The sequence below is a fragment of the Anser anser genome (genome assembly GCF_964211835.1).
Source record: "Anser anser genome assembly, chromosome: 3".
NCBI lineage: Eukaryota > Metazoa > Chordata > Aves > Anseriformes > Anatidae > Anser > Anser anser.
Genome location: NC_139722.1, coordinates 19,389,253 through 19,409,432, shown reverse-complemented (window position 1 = coordinate 19,409,432; position 20,180 = coordinate 19,389,253). Strand labels below are relative to the sequence as shown.

At 39.1% G+C, this 20,180-nt stretch overlaps 1 long non-coding RNA gene across 1 annotated transcript in view; it reads right to left on the bottom strand.

Annotated features, from left to right (window-relative positions):
* Positions 1-20,180, bottom strand: part of LOC310896791 — an 84,573-nt gene that overhangs the window by 32,463 nt on the left and 31,930 nt on the right. The window contains exon 5 of the long non-coding RNA XR_014581842.1: positions 11,851-12,019. This is a non-coding gene — a long non-coding RNA (uncharacterized lncRNA). The remainder of the gene's footprint in view (positions 1-11,850; positions 12,020-20,180) is intronic.

Below are 20,180 nucleotides of genomic sequence, written 5' to 3'. Positions count from 1 at the left end.
ACTTATAACATTTTCCAGAATAACTTCCTCATTACCAGAGATAACAGAGATTGATGGTATTGTTCCAAGGATGTCAAATAGGTTTTGAACTTATTAAGATGCTGAAAAGATGGCAGAATTATTTGGGACTCTTAATGCTGGGATATTATGCATTTCTATAGTGTTGCACGGAGGCTTTCCTTACCAAGTGTGGGAGAATTTGTTTATTCTGTGTATACAACACATGAGAAGTCAAAATCCATCCTTTACCATATTAGATGATATTTATTTGACTGATGAACTGATAGCTAGGTCATAGTTTTTAATACCAAAATCATTTTAAAAATCTATAATTTCTAGTATATCTCAAATGGGAAATATAGAGCTCATTCGTCATTTATTAATATAACTTTCTGTTGCTGTCTCTGTACAGAAATGGCATGTGTTCCAGAAAAGAAAAGTGAGCATCCACACAATGGAGTCTGCAAAGGAGATGCAGAAGGTGCAAATCAAACTAGTGTAAATTAGATTGTTTTTCAAGAGGAAAACTCATGTTGTTCAAGGCTTTGCTTTCTACTCTAATTTTTGCAAAGAGATGGGATTCTTCAGGAGCTAAACAGAACCCTGGTCTTTCTCCCTAAAAATGCCTCTTCAGTGGCAGATACAAGAAAAAAAGAAAAAAAAAAAAAAGATTATACTTCAAGCTGTCTTAGAACATGTAGATGCTAGATTAATAAGGGCACACCAACTACTACCCACAAGGTTTCACACCTCACACTGTGGCTTATTAATAAAATTAATGTCCCTCCATGACAGCCTTCCAGATCATTTTACACACATACTGAGTGAGGAGGATATAGTGAGACCCCCACCTAAATGACTGGTTTTGAAACTCTCCTATAAGACTGTAGGTTTTATAACCCATAAAAATATTCCAGCACATTCAATGCAAGCGTTACCTGAGATCAATGGAAAGATTTTCAAGTTGTTTTTTTTTTTTTTTTCCTAAATGTAGAGGGGAAAAGGCACATTTGTCAAACCTGGAACATTTTGCTGAAATCTTTCATTCCAATAAAGGTGTTCTTGGTCTTAGGACAGACTTTCTGTACTTATGGTGCAGGACACCCTCTCCCAGGTGGCTAGTGAGCTCCCAAACACAACCTCCACCAAGTCCCAGTTCTAGCTGATTTTTTTTAAACAAATATGTAGTTATTCACTGAAAATAAAACAGCACCAACAAGAAAGATTTGGATATTCTGGAAAACTCTGAATTACTTCAGAGGTACATCCCTCTTAGTGGGTATACCATTCTAATTATCCTATAGCAGGGTACCATCATCCAAAACAACTTTTAAATATACTTTTTATTCCTGTCCAGCACCAGTGATGGAGCAGGTGATCAGATTAGGCTAGGTTTTAAATCAGATAAATAGTAACCATATTACCGACGAGATGTCAGTCTTAGGTAGGGGGATTTTTCCTCAGTTTTGAAATATACTATTTAGTTTGACAGTCAGTCTCGGTTGTCACTCAAAATACTAGACTGGGAGTGGCAGTGGAATTTTAATTTATTTTTGAGGTATGCCACAGCTATCCTTACCAGAGCAAATGAAAGTCAGAAACACAACCATAAGAAAAACAAGAAACTGCAATACACTCACTTATAATAGAGCAAGGAGGATTCAGAAGAATGCTATTTGTTGTAAACTTTTATGTGAGGATGATATTTCATTTTGATTTACTTAATTAAAGAAGATCCTAGAAACTCAATGGCCATTATTTTCCAGCTAGGTAACTCTAGAGGAAATTTTAGTTGGCTGTTCATAAGAGCTCATAACCTCTCTGCTTCTGATCAAGTGTCAGCCAAACTTCTAATTTGTCATTGTTTTGTTTTACAGAGAGGTCTGTTTAATTCCTTTAGTTTTTGAAAGGAAGAATAACTTCCGCTGACACCATTTAAACTGTTTTTAAACCATAATAGGGTTTCATTGAAACCATTTTGCCATCATAACCTTACATTGTAATGGTTTCATAATGGCACCATCAAAGAGGTCCTTATAGACTTGCTGTGAAATAGTTTTCCCATAATAACTTTGTATCCCTGACTGCATTGTAATGATTTCATCATGAGGTCATGGACTAGCAATGAATCCCTTTTGCCATTGAAATCTTAGAGTTCCTCATTATAGCCTCTTTCACTGTGGCATTGTTATGGGATCTCCACTGGATAACAATGAAACCATTTCCTTCTGATACATTAGGCTTAAATAATATTATCACCCTAATAATGCAGTCAGAGGTTAGGAAAGGGTAAGCTATACCCTTGCTCATTTCAGCATTTCAGTTCAGCATTTGATTCAAGGGGCTGAAAGTATGCAGTATGGTTACTGAACTACTATCCCTTCTCTCATAATGAAAGTGAATGGTGGTTACACACCCTGCAGGAATAGGGAATTTTAGAAGAACAAAACTAAAAAAGAAAAAAAAAAGTAAAAAAAAAAAAAGTACAAGAGTCACTTTCTGGGCTCCAACTCAGCAAACACTGAAGTTCATTCCTCTCCAGCAATAAGCACAAGTTCAATTTTAAACCTGAATTCGAATCTCCTAGAATCCATTGAAGAGCCAGGCATTTTGTTGCATTAAGACAGACTTGGGAACATTGTTTACAGCACTGAACTCATGTTCTCACACATCAGCAATTGCAGCCACATTGGTGCAAAACAAATCCTGAAAAGTGACACAGGTTTTGAACTCCCACAAGGTTCAGTGGGACATTCAGACCCTACAGATACAGATTTACAGGGAGCACTATGCAACAATCCCTGCTCTCCTGTCAAATCCAAATCCATGTCCCTCTTATCCCACACCCCCATTTCTACAGAAAATTGTATTTATTCTGCTTATTCAGCTTTTCTATGGCAGCATGAATACTCCTGATACAATTTATCTAATCAAGCTGACCTAATGAAGAAGACTATTCCCTCTGGCCTCTCGCCACAGGCTACGTTCTGCCAAACTACTAAAATCCTTGCTGTCCCATTTTCTCTTCCTCATGGACTTGGAATAGTAGGGTCTCAGTAGACTTGGAGTTCATGCTTCTGAAATCTTGAATTATAAGGACTCTGTAACCATCCCATCACAAGTTGTTCCACACAGATTGATGATCCTTGTGCTGTCACTGCTGTTGCGCTTAAAAAAAAAAAAAATCACCTCAATTCCCAAGTTAAAACATAGGTCATCTGTGTTATCTGCTCCCTCAAAGAATAAGTACCCTAGGTACTAGAAAAAGAACCCTAAGGGTGTTGCTAAATGTAAGAGCTCCTTAGAGCTGAGAAGAAAAATTTGAATGATTATCTTAAAACTTCCTCAACTTCTCTAATACTGATGACATGGGAGCCAGGCAACCAGGGTAAGTGAGGGTACAGCCATTCGTGATGTTGCCTCTTCCAGTTTGACACAAACCAGTATTATTAATGGAAATTGTGATGGTAGATCGTCCTTAAGCTTTGGTCATTTTCTTTTCTTGTCCTGTTGTAGCCATCTCAAATACTATTATTTTTGTAAGATGTGGCTATCCAAATATGTTCAGAATAGCTTTGCAAACGTGGATGCCTTTACAATTGGGATACACAGAGAAACTGATAGTCATAGAGTCATAGTATCATAGAGTGGCTTGGGTTGGAAGGGACCTTAAAGATCATCTAACTCCAACCCCCTGCCATAGGCGGGGATGACACCCACTAGACCAGGTTGCCCAGGACCCTATTGAACCTAGCCTTGAACATCTCCAGGGATGGGGCATCCACAACTTCTCTGAGCAACCTGTTCCAGTGCCTCACTACCCTTACAGTGAAGAAACTCCTCCTAATGTCTAGTCTATATCTATCCTCTTTTAGTTTAAGACCATTCCCCCTTGTCCTATCATTATCTACCCGAGTAGAGTCCTTCTCCATCCTTTTTGTAAGACCCCTTTAAGTATTGAAAGGCCACGATAAGGTCTCCCTACAGCTTTCTCTTTTCCAGGCTGAACATCCCCAGCTCCCCCAGCCTTTCTTCACAGGAGAGGTGCTCCAGTCCTCTGATAATCTTTATAGTCCTCCTCTGGACTCACTATAACAGAACCACATCTTTCTTGTGCTGGGGGCCCCAAAGCCAGATGCAGTACTCCAGGTGAGGCCTCACAAGAGGGGGTTGAATTCCCCCAGGAGGATGAGAGCCTGTGAGCATGATGCTTCCTGTAGCTGGAGCAAGAAGGCCTCATCCATAGGCTCCTCTTGATTGGGCAGCCTGTAGTAGACCCCAATCACAAGATGTCCTTTGTTGGTCCAGTCCTTAATTTTTACCCACAGGTTCTCAACTTGCTCATGGTTGTTTCTTAGAGGGAACTCTTCACAATCTATCCATTTCTTAACATGGAAGGCAACACCCCCACCCTTCCTTCCCTGCCTGTATATCCTGTAAAGCTTGTAGCCCTCTATTCCAATGTTCCAGCTGTGTGATTTGTCCCACCATGTTTCCGTGATAGCAACTGGATCATAGTTTTCTAATTGCACCGTGGCTTCCAACTCCCCCTGTTTGTTTTCCATGCATTGGTATTGTTTTACATGCATTGGTATAGAGGCACTTCAGCTGCAATACTTTCTAAAAAACATTTCTAAAAAAAAAAATAAAGTGGATATCTTATCAAACACTACAGATTTCTGAAGATTAAAACCATCAATATTTTGCACAAAATGTGATGATTGTTGCCCTCTGTTACACTGCCAGCACAACCACTTCTCCAAGGCAGCCTTAATGTGCATCAGCTCTTTCTAAGAGGTACCAGAATGTTTCAAGGATTCCAAATTTTTTGGATGAGGTCACTCTCTTCCTTCAATACAAGAAGGAATTCTCTTGGCCCTGGGACACTTCATTCCATTACTTTCAAGAGGGAGCAACACTTCAGGGTGAGTATTTATTTATGATGGATATGTTGAACACAGGTCAACGTCCTAGCCTTTTTCGAAATGTCAGCATAACATGCTCATCCTTTACTCTTTTCCAGCAAAGTTGAGTTTCTGGGGAAGAAGGGGAGGGGAACTGTTAACAAAATCCATCTGCAGATTACAGCTATTTTAGCCCCATGATACAATCAGCTCCTTTTGCTTTTCAGTAGATCCTAACAGATTTCTCATCTCTTAGTAGACCTCTACCTAACCAATGCCAAAGAGAGCACTGGACCAATCTATCCCTTCTTCATTAACAAATGAAACCACAACCCCTTCACTCTTTCAAGACTCAGGACTTGCAAATTTAAAACTGTACTACTTCCAGGTAATCTGGAAGACTTGCAAAAGGACCATTTAGTAAATAGTTCTATAGCAGGTATTTTACAGACATAAAGCCAGATTTTTATCAGAAATTAATTTCTTAAAAAAAATATATTCTGCTGATGTGCCTTCCAGGCAGAAGTGGGAAAGGTATCCCTTCCTCTCATTATATACCTAAATAAACGATCCAGAGAGAAAGAAGCAGCCTTCCTCTCACCCCACAGCTTTTATGTTTTGAGAAATGAGGTTCAGCTTCCTTCAGGAAAAAAAAAAAAAAAAGAAAAAAAAAAACAAGAACTGATCAAGGTTTTTGTTTTTTTCTGTATCATGGATTAAATCTGTAACTGAAGTGGGTTAAAAGGAGGACAGAGCTGCATTATGAATTTCTTCAAGAATTAGGTTAGCTCTATTAGCATTTTGGAGATAATTGAACCTACATTGTGTCAAATACATTTTCTGATGAAAAATAATTCCCATCTACAGTTTGTTGTGGGTTTTTTTTGTTTGTTTGTTTTTTTGCTTCAACATATTTAGTACTATTTCTTTTCTGGAAAAGAAAAGCTAAAATTTTATTAAATTTCTCTCACTTTTTAAAACCACAAAATACAAACTTATATGTCACTCATTACTCTGTGGGGTTCAGATCCCGAATCCAGATTTCTGAAAGACAGTATATTGTGAGATTGTTTCTCTTTACTCTTGCATGTTCCCATGTGGCAGTTTTTGACTCCTTTAAAGCACACATTTTCCCTTATCAGACTTCCTGAAAACACATAACTTTGTTTACACCAATGATGAATAATTATACTTAAATCTCTTCCAGAATAAGCGAAGTGAAAAAAAAACTAATATTGCTCCTGTGGTTTAATATGATTTACTGGCCAATTATGAAAAGATTATTTTAAAGAAATTGCATACAAATCCATAAAGTAAAAAAGCACCTTTTCATGAGTTCTATTCAAATAATCTGAAAATAATCCCATAATGATTTTATTTAGAGAGCTGATTACTGCCCTAAAAAAAAAAAAAAAAAAAAAAAAAAAAAAAAAGGACAGATGCAGACAAATGACTGTTAATTTCAAAGGTGTTTCTAGACAATTTTAATCTTTATATTGATTTTATAGTCAACAGCCTTAACTCTTCCCTAATATTTGATAACAATTATCAATACTGTATTATTACCACATGAAAGTAGTCTTCCTGGGCCAGCCAAGCACTTAATACAGGCTTTTAATAGACCTTATTACATTTGTTTGTATACTTCTAAATATATATGGTTTAACTCTTTCCCTCTATAATTTATACTTCATTGTACATATATCTTTTTCAGAATAGCTATTACAGAGAAAGGCATCAGCAGTCAAAATCCCTAAAAAAAAAAGATAAATTAAGGCCAAAGTCTAAAATCCTTCTGGTTTAAGTGGAAAACACTTCCTCTTTTTAACTTTAGGCAGATGTATTGACTTTACCTCTGTCATTTTTATGATTCAATATATTAAAAATAAAAATAAATAAACAAAGCATAAGAATATGGTCCCAGATGAAAAAAAAAAAAATCTTAGAAAACAGATGGTGAAAATAATGCAAGATGCCCAAAACCTGGAATAAGTAAAATGTATTAGAAAAGAGGACTGGAAATTCTGTAATACTTCCAAGTGTACAGAGAATATCAAGTATTGCTAGACAACAGCATCACCCAAAGAATACTACACAAATGATCTTATGGCTAAAGCACTTGAAGTGAGCCTTAATACCTGACTTTGCTACAAACTTCATGGTATATGTAGGCAAACTGTGCACAGGGATGTAAGGCCTGTTGGCCAGAATATGGGAACAACTAGATAAAGAATAGTTAGATAAGAAAGATTTGTTGAAGTAAGCTGTATATTTGCTGCAGGGCTAGGAAATTCCAGTGTCTTCCTTGGGGTGTCTGCAGGGAGTATTACTTGTGTGTAATTTTGCTTGAATGTTTACTATCTCTGAGCAAAGTAGGCAAGACTTATGAGCATCTCCAGGTTACTAATTTCTCAACCAGCAGAAACTGCCACTGGGAAGTGCCCTTTGCTACCACTGAGCAATGTTCTGAAAAGACACATTCCAGAAAGAGAAAACATTCAAGACTGTGTCGGGAGCTGACATTTCAGTCCTGGAGGAATGATATACCAAAGCTCTGCTTCAATTCGAGCTATGCTACCAGTGAATCCAATATAAAGAATCCAATATAAACATGCATATCAAATATGTTTTAGCAGCCTAGAAGCACAAACTTCTTAGGTTTTCAGGGGGACCATGTATCCTTAAATCATGCAGTACTTTTAAAAATTTCAACTAATACACTTACAGGAGGCTTATTTTGCAGGTTAGATTTATTTTTTTGAAGCACAGAGATAAAAAAAAAAGGTTTTCTTAAATATAAAAGTAAATATATTTCATGTTCTCCCATCTTTCTGCCTATGTATGCATACTTCAATACAATGGGTTTGCTCCCAGACAGCAAAGCCAGATGATTTGAGTCTAAAGTAATACCATAAGAATTAGAAATCACTTTGCTGACATTAGAGCCATATAAAACTAGCCTGGGGGGAAACTGACTCCACTGATGAGATTTCAAGCTCCCTATTACATACATGCACAGCTGCCCCTTAATTCTGCACTTTTTACCAAGAAAAGTATCAGTGAGGAACAGACATAGGAAACCAATCCCTTCACCTCTCTCATAAAGCTAATAAAAGGACATGACTTTTCTTAACAAAGTTTACATCTAAGCAGCAGCAGTTATGGCAGGTTTTTCCAATCCATGAAGCTCAGCTCTTCTCTCTTTTTTCACCTCCCACTCCATCACCCATTGGGAATGAGTCGTAGCAGACATGAGCAGAGGTTGCAAGGGCAAAGTATGAGGTGGATGAGATAGAAACATATTCTTTCTTGCCTTTTTCACTCCAAACAATTCTCAACCTCCCTTGTACAGTCAACTCAACATTCCCTTTTAACCAAACATGGTGCTATCTCACACACCTGAGAGGAAGCAACATGAGGCGCCCATACACTTTCCCTTATCTTAGAAGGCAAAAAAAGCTGGAAGGAAAAAAAAAGAGAAAACTCTTCGCGGGCTGAAAGTGAAGATCAGATCACCTTACCTTTACTATGTCTGCAACTCCAAATGCAATTGGTAATGCTTAGCCAGAAAAGCACCCCACTTTAATGTCTTGAGACTAGATATAAATACTACAGAGGAAGACCCCAAATCTCCAGTGACACGGTGGCCTTTGCACTTTCTGTGAAGGCATGATGCTTACCTTCTGGAAGGTAATTGTTAATTACAGTATGTGGACAAAAGCTAATGACTTGTTTTGGAGTTAATGTCCCATTCAGAAAAGGATTAGTGTTGTTTCCAACCACAGAAATCAATTAATGGCACCCATAATGCTTAAAAAATTAACATTGGCAGCATAGCTGAGTGACTATTTTGAAAAACTGGTCATTCCTTTGAGATTAATGAGCAATTTTCTGTCAAAGTGCAGGGTGCACTCTGGTAGAAAACTGACAAAAGAAGCACCATCCTCAGGGGATTATTTTTAAAAATCCATTTTGTTGCGCATATTTAAAAGGACATTTGGTAGATATCACTGCCATTCCAGAAGTATATTCTCATTTATTTTTCCCTTTAACCATTATAAGCCAATATATGACAAGTTACAGTGGACTGGATATATAGAATCTAAATAGAGTAATTAGAGAGGAATAACCAACAACATGTAAAACACTGCATAAGGCTTTTTTTTTTTTCCAGTTGCTTTCATTTAGGTTTGTTAGACAAATAAGTATCAGCAATGTAGGCAATTAGTTCTCACTTACATCAGTCACAATCGATTAATGTGAACTGTTATACAATTTTTGCTTAAGTGTCTCCAAGCAGGTACTCTGTCTAAAAGTACAAAGTTTCAGAAGAGACCTGTCTGATTAAAGAAATGCAATTAGGAGTAAGATGAATGTGAGTCTCACTAGAAATCTGAAGTGTGTTTTTATAATAACATCCATATATTCTTTCTATAAAGAATTTCCCTACTTTAAAACCTTGATTTTTTTTTTAAACAAAAACTTTGCAAAGATTCTATTTTGTTTCCTCACTTATCAAGTTACTATCACTTATCCTCACTTATTAACAGAGTGAGACCAATGGGGCCTGTACCCTTCAATGGAGGCTTAGCACAAAGCGTAGAATTGGATCTGTGGTTCTCCACCACCCCAGCTCATAGTGTTATCTCATGTGAAAAAAATGGCTGTGTCCCACATCTTGTGGGGTTACGTTGCGAGTCCAGGTCTCAGGGCTGCTGCTACTCCTTCCTAATCTCCCTCTCTGAGCTCACCAAGCTTCAGCTCTCCATGACATCTCTAATAAAGCTATACATCACCACCAAGGACCTCCTACATGGGTCTGGAACAGACTGGTACAGATAATCAGTTTATAGGTAGGAGGCAAAAGAAAGTTTCAAACTGAACATATTGCAAACTGATTCCTGTCGCATAAAAGTCTTTACAAACCGAGCTCCTCTTCCAGAGGCTGCAGAATTGTTATAGCTGTTCATGATGGTCACCTGAGAAGACCACATTCTGCCATTGAGTCCAGGTCACAGAAGAAACAGCGATGAACTGGATTGTGGAGAAAGAAGACTAAGGGTAGAAAAGCTAAATTAAAGAAATCAGTAGCCAATGACTCCCACAGATAAAATTCTGTAACTCTTTAGACTTTCCCAGAGATGATCAGTTGAAAAAAGGTAAGCGTAAGGGAACTAGGCAGGTTTTAACAAGGATATTCAGAGCCATTTGGGTGAATGACTTTCTTTCCCATGGAACCTTCTGAAAACAAGTCATTTTTCCTTCTTTTGTTCGGAATTTATATATTGCAACCCCTAAAAAGCACACCAGTGCAGGGTCCCTGACTGCGTTTCTGAGCAGTCTCCCTCCACCCCTTGCCCTGACTGCCATGGCTTTTGCTGTGAGCTTGGCAGTGGTCCACAGCTTTGTCCCAGTGTTCTGGCGGCTGCTCTCCGACATATGGTCTATTCATTTTTCCCCAGCTGTTACTCAGCCAGGGAGACCATGCCTTCTCTTAGCTACAGACTTTTGTTCAGAAACTGGGAATCAATTTTCTCCTTATTAAAGGGGCGCAAGGGGCAGAGGGGAAGCGAACAGGTATGCACATCAACCTCATGCATCTAAGCTAACTGTTGGTATAGAAGCCTGCTTTCACTGAATCGTCAGTCAAGCACTCAGAGGCAATGCAGACTCTTCAGTGTGGAGCACTGTTTAGGACTATGTGTCAACTAATCTTCCTCTCCATCCCCACCCTTCCCTTTTTCCAACTCATTGCTCTCATCACTTTCTCCCTCCTTCTGCTCCTTGGTTGCTCTGGAGGCTTTGATGATTCTTTGGCAGCTTAGATTCCTAATTCTGTGAATAAAATACATGGTGCCTATACCAAAATATCTGCTCATCTGTACCTAAAGTAGAAGGACCTTCTGCATCGTTCAGATGGTGGGCAATGTGAAATGACCAGAAATACAAAATTGACTCACCTATTCTTGAATTGTGAGATATGATGTGACTAAACAGTTAACACAAAACCATACAGCAACAGTGCAAGAACTTTATCAGACATTATGTAGGAATTGCCTTGAGTACCCTGCAAATAAGGAGCAGCCTGTTAAAACTTACAAAAGAGTATCTGACAGATGGAAAAGGTACACTGAAAGATTCTGAGACTGGTCCATATCTCACAAAGCTAATACAATAAAACTCCAGGGAAAAAATATTGGGAGTGAATTGAAGAAGGCAGAGAAAAAGATGGCGCAGCAGGAAAAAAATCAAATAAGGTCTGAATTAAGGGTGATTTTTACAAACACCCATTAGAAAACTAGTTATCTATATGGGAGAGAGATTTCATGATTTGCTGACTTGGCAGCTTGCCACCAAATGAGCAAGACTGGTAGTTTCCATGGCTGGAAACTTCTTTCAGCTAAGGCCTTGTTTGTTTTCAGTTCCTTCTAAATAAAATAAAATAACATAGTATCAAGCACCAATAGCCAAAAATTGCACATAGATTAACAGGGTGCTGAATTACAGAAGAGAAATTGCAAGCAAGAGAATAAATCTCCCTCTCTCAGCCATATTGCAGTACAGTATTTGGGATCTGGGCGTTGTCTTGGACAGAGCTGTAATGGTAATGCCACCATAAAAGCATAAACACTTATGAACAGAAAAATGCAAGGGAAAGAGATCATAAGCTTCACAATCAGTTCAGATGTAGCTGGAGTAAAATGTTACTTCCACACTCAAATCTTTCACACATGTAAATCTGTCTGGGATCATAGAACACAGAGGAAGAATGGAAGTCAAAGGAAAGGTCCCTAGCATCTCCCAACAATTCCACCAAAGGTGAGCCACAATATTACAGTGCAATAGTTTTTATAGCATTTATTATGTTGACTGCTATCTGGGACATGTTCCCATGATTGATGTCATCTCTTCAGTAACAGATAGAAAGATAGTGGCAGGTATTTACCAGTCTATGACTTTGACTCTGCTGCTTCTTAGACACATAGATTCATCACCAGCAGATCCTTAGTGTCTGGTCTAGCATAGCTTCCAGCTCAGTAGCTCATGTCAGGTCTGTTCCTTCTTCCTTCCTCCTCCTGCTATGGGGCTTGCCAATATTGGCCCTAAATCTTCATCTGAAAGAGAGGGCAACCCCAAATTTTGTGGATAAGGGTACATGAACAGGACAGATTACACAGTCATTTGCCAGACTTGCCCACTGATGTGGTTCTCAGACTTTTACGCCAATCCAGATTTCTTTTGTCCTGAAATAAACCAAAGCTCATTTACAACCCACATACACTTGCATGCTTGCACTAAATAGTGCATTGACACTAGGCTTTACATTAAGAGTACAAATGGATAAAGCAAAGATGCCAGGAAAAGGAAGAAAGACAGTTGTATATGCAGTTGCAGTGAATCATGCAATTACTCCAGAGCTGAGTGCATGCACTGACTGAAAGGGCATTTTTCTCTAGTTTATACTATTAGAAGACAGCAGACCATGAGAGTCAGTGACCAGTAGGAAGTAGGTAGGGAGGAAAGAGACGCGTGTTATATGGCTCTTCTTCTGAGCTGGAGATTGAAAGCTGTTTGTCCTTTCACTGGAGTGGCAGATTAATTTGTGCTGCAAGAAGCATGTCAGGGTCATGACTCAACAGATAAGGGTTTGCTACTAAAAAGTGTGCTGGCCACTTCAGAGATGTCTTGAGAGATGCACACCAGCAAATTCTGCCAGAGTCCCTATATCGCCTAAATTAGGAATTTTGACCTCCTCTACAGAGTCAGGGAAGACTCCAGAGGACAACTCAGAATACTTCTGTATGGAATACTTTGTGGGAATAAATGGCCACAATTACCTTTACTCTTGAAGTTTTTTCCTACTGTCCTCCTACCTTTCATCCCACCCTCCATCCCCACCCCAGACGATTTTCTGTACATTTCCTTCTGGATGTTCTTTTAACTGAGGTTTCAAATTCATATTTCTAAATTAGATGGTACAGATAAAATACTCCAAGATGAGCTTGTGTGTGCCTAGGGCAGGGACGGATTTTTGTCTTTCTTGTAGAGGTGCATAAAGTCTAGTACTCATTCACATTCTCTGTTTATGAGTATCACCATGTCTGACTTAACAGTGCTCTGGTCAGTAAGCACCAACATCAAACAGGTATTTTTTTGGTATTTCTGAGCTGAGTAAAGCAGGACAGATATGAGGTAGTGGATCTGAAATGAGGATTTAAGTGGCAAGCATGCAGAGTCATATACACATGTAGTTGCTGGTGCACAAGGAAGGAAAAAGGTCAGAAAATTTCATATATAGAATAGAACTGGGGAAACAAGGTGAATTTTACTTGTGTGCTCACTGCAAAGTAGATAAGCTCAAATTGTTCTTTAAGCACAACACAGACTATATCCTATTGCTCCATCTGAGCAAATACATCACTATTCAATGGGCAGGCATGCTAGGATTTAAGGGGATGTGAATATCCGGGGGGGATTTGAGGTAAACCTCAGATAAGAATGTGGATTTCACCTACTATGAAGGCATATCCACAAAAACCACTGAGATTTCTTCCCTCCATACTCTGTTTTGGCTCCATTCCTTTTCACACACAATTAAATCCAGCTTCCCAAAGTGGATCAAGACTGAAGGTCTCACTGAAATTAGTCAGCACTCTCTCAAGTCATTCCACTAGTCTCAATGAACCTGTCTGCAAGAACAGGTGTTTGTTAGAGAGAGAACAGATTTCATAATCTGAATTCTACTTACTCAAAATCAATCTACTGCCAAAGTTATTAAAATCCCCATGGTGAGGATACAGCACAACATTAGACCCTAGAAAATCTGCTACAGGAAGTATATATATGCAGGTTCACAGGAGGTCTGTGAACCAACACAGAGGTTTCTTTCACCTCTCTCAGACCAAACCATCATATCCTAGATAATGGCTCAAAACTTTCGGAGTTGGGTATCTACAGTTTTGGGACATATTTCCTAATGTCTTCCCAATAAACTAATCAATGAAATCCACTCTCACATCTCTCTAACATTCTCCTTGTACTATCCAGAAATGTCAATGGTAAATATGCAAAAATCATCTGGAATTCTACTTTATGTCCAGAGCAGTCCATCACTTCGTGAACCTAGTAGTTCCACTTGAGTATGAAATGTCTGGGTATAACATCCAGCAACACTGTTTGTTTTCATTGCCTCTTAAAACTACAGTTTGCCATGGTCAGTCTATTTTCTAAGGTTCACTACTAGAGATATTCTAGATTAGACATCTCAGACATATGCCCTTTTTTTACTGTGAACCACAATGCTAAATTACTAAATCAGTTTCCCTCCATTAGTTCTTCCACACCCACCCAGTCCCTCTGGTTGCAACACTACTCAATGAAGGCTTACTTGCTCAGGCTCCTCTGGAACATCTTCAGTTAACAGATTGCTTCTCGGTTTTATCAGAATGGGTATAAATATGAACTATCTCAATCCAGCAGCCTTGCTGTTTCTTAAAATACCGAATTATCTCTGTTATTCACTGTCAGTAAACTCAGAGATAGCAGACCTGAGAAAACGAAGTCTATCTCAGTATAACTCTAGTTTCTATGAACTCTCAGCTCCTTGTATTTTGAATTAAATTAAAATACACTGATTGATACTGGCATACCAGAAAAATCAATATTTGACCCAAATCCCTTCAACAGTAACATGTTCAAGTGTTACAGTGATTTCTCTGGAGAGGACAGATTAGATTTCATATTCATTCCGTCCAGAAACTACAATACTAGTGGAACATAAATGCTAAGAGTTGAATCCACAAATGACAGGTAAATCAAAAATAAAGTTGCTTCAGTCCCTGTCCTTGCTTCTTGTTAGATGTTAGGGTCTGAGAGCACATAACCACAAATCAACAAGCATGGACTTGAGAACCTTTGAACAAGTACTAATTGATGTACCAAGTTAACTGGGAGAAGATATAGGAGCTTTTCTTGTGCTAAAGGTGCAAAGCAGGTAAACTAGTATAGAAAGATTTTTCTCTAGTTGCCACATCATAATGAAAATGTAAAAGGAAATAAATATATAACAAAAAAGAGAGGAGGAAGACATAGAGGACCACAGTGCACTGATGAGGCAGAAAAAATCTCATCCTTCAATAAAGTTCTATAATATTCCTCTGCCATCTTTGCCTCATTGTTCATGCTGTTTTGCTTTGTCTCACACTGAAGTTAACAGTTGCCTTCCTTTTTGTGGTGCCATTTTTACTTCTCCTCTCTTTCTCCCAATGTTTTTTTTTGCCCTGAAAATCCTCTGGGACTGGATGCTGTAATTGGAGAATTAAGTATACCTGCCAATTATAAAGTGTCAAACAGTTTCCAAGCAATATTGTATCATTTTTGATATCAGAAGTATTTAGCTAAATTTAAATGATTGTTTTACTGGTAGTTGGTAAACTTTTCTAGCATACTTAATTAACTCAGACTTAATTAAGTCTGAATTATTATATATATAGTATTGTTATATATATATATATCACTATCACTAGGTATAGTAATATATAAGTATCTATATTTGTAACATTTGGTGAGTAAGCCAACTAGGGAGAGTGCCCCACTGGAGCTTTTGCTTGTAAATAGAGAAGGACTTGTTGGTGATGTGAAGGTTGGAGGCTGTCTTGGGCACAGCGATCACAAAAACTCCAAAAATGCAGTTTTTGATTATTGGAAAAAGAAAGGAGGGGGGTTAGCAGGACTTACAGAGGGCAGATTTTATCCTGTTTAGGAGACTGGTTGGTGGAGTCCCTTGGGAGGCACTCCTGAAGGGCAAAGTAGTCCAGGAAGGCTGGGGACTCTTCAAGAAAGAAATCCTAAAGGCACAGAAGCAGGCCATCCCCCCATGCCAAAAAATGAGGCAGTGTAGAAGAAGACCGGCCTGGCTGAACAGAGAGCTGTGGCTTGAGCTCAGGAACAAAAAGAGGGTACATGATCTTTGGAAGAAGGAGCAGGCCACTCAGGAGGACTACGAAGATATCATGAGGCTATGCAGGGACAAAATTAGAAAGGCCAAAGCCCAAATGGAGCTCAATCTGGCTATTGCTGTTAAAGGCAATAAAAATGTTATTATAAATACATAAACAAGAAAAGGAGGACTAAGGAGAATCTCCATCCTTTATTGGATATGGGGGGACATAATGACAGGAGATGAGGAAAAGGCTGAGGTACTTAATGCTTTCTTTGCCTCAGTCTTCAGCAGCAAGACCAGTTGTTCTCCATGTACTCAGACCCCTCAGCTGGTAGATGGGGACAGGGAGCAGACTGAAGCTCTCATAATCCATGAGGAAACGTTTAGCAACCTGCTACTCCACTTAGATGTACACAAGTCCATGAGGCCAGGTGAGATCCACCCGAGGGTACTGAGGGATCTGGCAGAAGTGCTCACCAAGCCACTTTCCACCTTTGTCAACAGTCCTGGCTGTCAGTGGAGGTCCCAGTCAACTGGAAACTAACAAATGTGATGCCCATCTACAAGAAGGACTGGAAAGAGGATCCAGGAAACTACAGGCCTGTCAGTCTGACCTCGGTGCCAGGGAAGCTCATGGAGCAGATTATATTGAGTGCCATCACACAGCACATACAGAACAACCAGGAGATCAGGCCCAGTCATCATGGGTTATTAAAGGCAGGTCCTGCTTGACAAACCCAATCTCCTTTTATGACAGTGACACACTCAGTGGATGAGGGAAAGGCTGTGGATGTGGTCTACCTTGACTTCAGTAAGGCTTTTGACACCGTTTCCCACAGCATTCTCCTGAAGAAGCTGCCTACTCAAGGCCTGGACAGGTGTATGCTTCATTGGATTAAAAGCTGTCTGGGTGGCCGGGCCCAAAGAGTCATGGTAAATAGAGATAAATCCACTTGGAGGCTGGTCACTAGTGGAGTCCCTCAGGGCTCAGTACTGGGGCCACTTCTCTTCAATATCTTTAACATTAATCTGGACAAGGGGATAGAGTGTGTCCTCAGTACATTTCCAGACAACACCAAGATACGAGTGTGTTGATCTACTCAGGAGTAAAAGGGTTCCACAGAGGGATTTGGATAGGCTGGACTTACGGGCTGAGGCCAACTGTATGGAGTTCAACAAGGCCAAGTGCCGGGTCCTGCACCTGGGGCACAACAACCCCAAGCAGTGCTACAGGCTGAGGGAAGGGTGGCTGGAAAGCTGCTTGGCAGAAAGGGACCTGGGGATATTGGTCAATAGCTGGCTGAATAAGAGCCTGCAGCGTGCTCAGGTGGCCAAGAAGGCCAACAGCATCCTGGCTTGTATCAGAAATAGTGTGGTCAGCAGAACTAGGGAGGTGATTGTCCCCCTGTACTCGGCTCTGGTGAGGCCGCACCTTGAGTACTGTGTTCAGTTTTGGGCCCCTCACTACAAGAAGGACATCAAGGCCCTGGAGTGTGTCCAGAGAAGGCCAAGCTGGTGAAGGGTCTAGAAAACATGTCTTATAAGGAGCGGCTGAGGGAGCTGGGGTTGTTTAGCCTAAAGAAGAGAAGACTCAGGGGAGACCTTATTACTCTCTACAATTACCTTAAAGGAGGCCAGTGAAGTGGGGATTGAGCTCCTCTCCCAAGCACCAAGTGATAAGACGAAGGGAAATGGCCTCAAGTTGCACCAGGGGAGGTTTAGGTTGGATATTAGGAGATTTTTTTTTACTGAAAGGATTGTGCAGCATTGGAATAGACTGCCCAGGGAAGTAGTTGGGTCACCATCCCTGGGGGTCTTCAGAAACATGTAGATGTAGGACTTAGTAACATGGTTTAGTGGTGGACTTCAGTACTAGGATAAAGGTTGGACTAGATGATCTTAGAGGTCTTTTCCAACCTATATTTCTATATATAGGTTGTTATATATACATATATATACATATATATATATATGTGTTATAATTCTATAACACATACGTCTCTTAAAACATTAAGTTTACCTAGGTACCTATGTTCTGTTCAAGAACTCTATCGGCAGTGTCATTTGACAAACCCTCATTAGTTTGAGTACTCTGTAACATTCATCACCAAACACGCTTTTCTTTTATAGGATGTTTGTCACACAAGAACTGTTATTCATTTGCCTTCTTTAGAATTCAAAGCTTGGCTATGCTGTGATCTGTTAAATGAGATTGGTCAAGTCATCTAAGTTCTTTGTGACTATGTAAAATAAGGACAATACCTTCCTTTGTAAAGCACTTGATCCAACTCAGAAAAGCAGTCTACAATTGAAATTGAACATTGAAAGCCAGTAACACTGAAAAACAGGTAAATTCCACTTAAATATTTATTTTCCTTCACTAGTCCTATTCCTCATCATTTCAGATATTGTATTGCATTGTAGTGCAACCTTCGAAACAACCCTGAGGTTGAAAAAAAAAAAAAAAAAGGAGGTTTCTCTTCCCTGCTGCTGGGGTGATCCTGTTTTTTAACTGCTTGTTCAGATTGCTTTGTTTCCCAGTCAATTACAGCTCATAATCACAGAAAGCCTAGTGCATTGGTATATAAGTACGTGAACAGATCCCACCAATATGCTTAAGTGCATCAGTAGATCAAGACTAAAGTAGCAGCACCCTGTAGGATCATGTTTCGTAGGCTTTGATAATGCAGAAGTCCTGGAATCCCAAGATGCATTTGATAAGAAAGAAGAAATTCCTACTGCAATCTCAGAAGGGCATTCAAATATTGTTTGGATGGGTACAAGGTTGACCAGCTATGCAGGTACACATCAAAGTTAACTAAAGCAGGAATTCAGCCATCAAGAGAGCTCTTCCCTGAGAATAGGCAGAATGAATGCCTATTTGTTTAACTTAGATGTATGGATTTTTAGTACTTTTTATTATTATTATTTTTATTTAATGTGATATACACAAATTAGAATATAGAATATCGTGAGTTGGAAGGGACCCACAATGATCAACAAGTCCAGTGTCTGGTATCACTGCCTTAAAATGCCAATGGCTGCGTGAAGCATTACATAGTTTTCCTATTTGATCAGAAAATAGTCACCTCTACTCAGGACTCCTGCTCCTCTCAGTATCGGATGTGTTGCAGAAAGAAGGACAATTCCAAATTTTTATTTTACAGAATAAGATTTCATATGTCTTTCATAGCCTGTCCTTAACAAAATTTACAACTATCATATTCAAATCTTTGTAATTATTTAAGATTTGGTGGTTTTATCACTTTCCTTTTTAATGTGGAAGCAAGTAAAAATAAAACTCTAGCTCTAGCTCCATTGTGCCTAAAACTCCTGTCTGAGAAGTGCATTACCCAAGCTCTCTTGATTTTCTGAAAGCCTTCAGTCTTTAGGTCACTGCAGCTTCTAATGCCTGACAAGTAATGACTGATCATGAACCTACCATTAGTATGTGTGGGTGAAAAATGACATTTGCTGCCCCTTGGCAGAAAAAAAAAAAAAAAAAAAAGCCTGGAGGTTTCTCTTCCCTGCTGCTGGGGTGATCCTGTTTTTTAACTGCTTGTTCAGGATCTCAAGAAATCTTCAGGATCTCAAGAAACTTCAGGATCTCAAGAAATGTTCCACATTTTAGAGATGACATTCATTCATGACATTCATCCATTATTTTTTTTTTCTGAAAACTGAGTTGGACGTCCTACTTCTTAAGCTTTAGCTTAAATCATATAGATAAAAGGCCAGGGATTTAAGACAATCACAAGCTGAAAAAGGAGGGACACCAGTTCTTTGTGTTTTCAAGGAGATCTGGAACACCTGTTATGAGTGTAGCTCAGCATTCACACATGTGCTCCGATTTCAAATGAGAGAGATTTAAAAAAAGATAAAAATGCTTGTGTGTTTGAAACTTTATGATATCAATAAAATGTCAATCTCTGCATGTTTGATGCAATAATATTGCAAAGAACACTTGCATTATTTTTATGCAATGTCCATCTTTTGATATTCCTATAGTGCTGTTGTACTTGCAGTGACAGACAATACAACTGCCTCTTCAGGAGTTTTTCAGCAAAATCACATACTAATAGCACCCGTCTGGCTCAAAAGTACAAGGTCATTCAGATCCTTTGCAAATATATTCTTCACCAAGGGCAAACGCTTCTAGAAGCAACCCCCTAGGTCGTTAAAACAGCAGTTCATCCCTTATGGCATGTCAAAGGCACAGACATTTGGGGATGGGAAAAAAAAGACATCCTTATTATATTTACTTGCATGAAAAATACAAGTCTTTCCTTTGTGCTTCTAACAGAAATGTTTTAATTCCATTAAAGGTTTAATAA